The following is a 3,133-nucleotide window of genomic DNA, read 5'->3' on the forward strand; positions in this document are numbered from 1 at the left end:
TGTGTAGGTCTATTTGACACTAGTCTACTTCATGTGTAGGTCTATTTGACACTAGTCTACTTCATGTGTAGGTCTATTTGACACTAGTCTACTTCATGTGTAGGTCTATTTGACACTAGTCTACTTCATGTGTAGGTCTATTTGACACTCTAGTCTGCTTCATGTGTAGGTCTATTTGACACTAGTCTGCTTCATGTGTAGGTCTATTTGACACTAGTCTACCTCATGTGTAGGTCTATTTGACATTAGTCTACTTCATGTGTAGGTCTATTTGACACTAGTCTACTTCATGTGTAGGTCTATTTGACACTAGTCTGCTTCATGTGTAGGTCTATTTGACACTAGTCTACTTCATGTGTAGGTCTATTTGACGCTAGTCTACTTCATGTGTAGGTCTATTTGACACACTAGTCTACTTCATGTGTAGGTCTATTTGACATTAGTCTGCTTCATGTGTAGGTCTGTTTGACACTAGTCTACTTCATGTGTAGGTCTATTTGACACTCTAGTCTGCTTCATGTGTAGGTCTATTTGACACTCTAGTCTGCTTCATGTGTAGGTCTATTTGACACTCAAGTCTGCTTCATGTGTAGGTCTATTTGACATTAGTCTACTTCATGTGTAGGTCTATTTGACATTAGTCTACTTCATGTGTAGGTCTGTTTGACACTAGTCTACTTCATGTGTAGGTCTATTTGACACTAGTCTACTTCATGTGTAGGTCTATTTGACACTAGTCTACTTCATGTGTAGGTCTATTTGACGCTAGTCTACTTCATGTGTAGGTCTATTTGACACACTAGTCTACTTCATGTGTAGGTCTATTTGACACTCGTCTACTTCATGTGTAGGTCTATTTGACACTAGTCTACTTCATGTGTAGATGGAAGAGAGAGATGGAAGAGAGAGATAGAAGAGAGAGATGGAAGAGAGAGATGGAAGAGAGAGATGGAAGAGAGAGATGGAAGAGAGGGATGGAAGAGAGAGATGGAAGAGAGAGATGGAAGAGAGAGATGGAAGAGAGAGATGGAAGAGAGAGATGGAAGAGAGAGATGGAAGAGAGAGATGGAAGAGAGGGATGGAAGAGAGAGATGGAAGAGAGAGATGGAAGAGAGAGATGGAAGAGAGAGATGGAAGAGAGGGATGGAAGAGAGAGATGGAAGAGAGGGATGGAAGAGAGGGATGGAAGAGAGGGATGGTAGAGAGGGATGGAAGAGAGGGATGGAAGAGAGAGATGAAAGAGAGAGATGGAAGAGAGGGATGGAAGAGAGGGATGGAAGAGAGGGATGGAAGAGAGGGATGGAAGAGAGAGATGGAAGAGAGAGATGGAAGAGAGAGATGGAAGAGAGGGATGGAAGAGAGATGGAAGAGAGAGATGGAAGAGAGAGATGGAAGAGAGGGAAGGAAGAGAGAGATGGAAGAGAGATGGAAGAGAGGGATGGAAGAGAGAGATGGAAGAGAGGGATGGAAGAGAGAGATGGAAGAGAGGGATGGAAGAGAGGGATGGAAGAGAGGGATGGAAAAGAGAGATGGAAGAGAGGGATGGAAGAGAGAGATGGAAGAGAGAGATGGAAGAGAGAGATGGAACAGAGGGATGGAAGAGAGGGATGGAAGAGAGGGATGGAAGAGAGAGATGGAAGAGAGGGATGGAAGAGAGGGATGGAAGAGAGGGATGGAAGAGAGGGATGGAAGAGAGATGGAAGAGAGGGATGGAAGAGAGGGATGGAAGAGAGGGATGGAAGAGAGGGATGGAAGAGAGGGATGGAAGAGAGAGATGGAAGAGAGGGATGGAAGAGAGGGATGGAAGAGAGGGATGGAAGAGAGGGATGGAAGAGAGAGATGGAAGAGAGGGATGGAAGAGAGGGATGGAAGAGAGGGATGGAAGAGAGGGATGGAAGAGAGAGATGGAAGAGAGAGATGGAAGAGAGGGATGGAAGAGAGGGATGGAAGAGAGAGATGGAAGAGAGAGATGGAAGAGAGGGATGGAAGAGAGATGGAAGAGAGAGATGGAAGAGAGGGATGGAAGAGAGGGATGGAAGAGAGAGATGGAAGAGAGGGATGGAAGAGAGAGATGGAAGAGAGGGATGGAAGAGAGGGATGGAAGAGAGAGATGGAAGAGAGGGATGGAAGAGAGGGATGGAAGAGAGGGATGGAAGAGAGGGATGGAAGAGAGAGATGGAAGAGAGAGATGGAAGAGAGGGATGGAAGAGAGGGATGGAAGAGAGAGATGGAAGAGAGAGATGGAAGAGAGGGATGGAAGAGAGATGGAAGAGAGAGATGGAAGAGAGAGATGGAAGAGAGAGATGGAAGAGAGGGATGGAAGAGAGAGATGGAAGAGAGGGATAGAAGAGAGGGAAGGAAGAGAGGGATGGAAGAGAGAGATGGAAGAGAGAGATGGAAGAGAGAGATGGAAGAGAGATGGAAGAGAGATGGAAGAGAGATGGAAGAGAGGGATGGAAGAGAGGGATGGAAGAGAGAGATGGAAGAGAGGGATGGAAGAGAGATGGAAGAGAGGGATGGAAGAGAGGGATGGTAGAGAGGGATGGAAGAGAGGGATGGAAGAGAGAGATGGAAGAGAGAGATGGAAGAGAGAGATGGAAGAGAGGGATGGAAGAGAGGGATGGAAGAGAGATGGAAGAGAGGGATGGAAGAGAGGGATGGAAGAGAGAGATGGAAGAGAGGGATGGAAGAGAGAGATGGAAGAGAGGGATGGAAGAGAGAGATGGAAGAGAGGGATGGAATAGAGGGATGGAAGAGAGGGATGGAAGAGAGGGATGGAAGAGAGGGATGGAAGAGAGAGATGGAAGAGAGAGATGGAAGAGAGGGATGGAAGAGAGGGATGGAAGAGAGATGGAAGAGAGAGATGGAAGAGAGGGATGGAAGAGAGAGATGGAAGAGAGAGATGGAAGAGAGGGATGGAAGAGAGAGATGGAAGAGAGATGGAAGAGAGATGGAAGAGAGGGATGGAAGAGAGGGACGGAAGAGAGATGGAAGAGAGGGACGGAGGGGAATCGGCCTCTCCTCGCTGATAGCCCGTCATCAGGGAGAGCAGTGACCCGATGGGAGGTCAGCAGGACGCCGGGCCGACTCCGCCGTCGGGTCGGGGTAATCGGAACCACCGGGGAGGGTTTGC

This window comes from Borostomias antarcticus (assembly GCF_949987555.1).
Source record: "Borostomias antarcticus genome assembly, chromosome: 29".
Lineage (NCBI taxonomy): Eukaryota > Metazoa > Chordata > Actinopteri > Stomiiformes > Stomiidae > Borostomias > Borostomias antarcticus.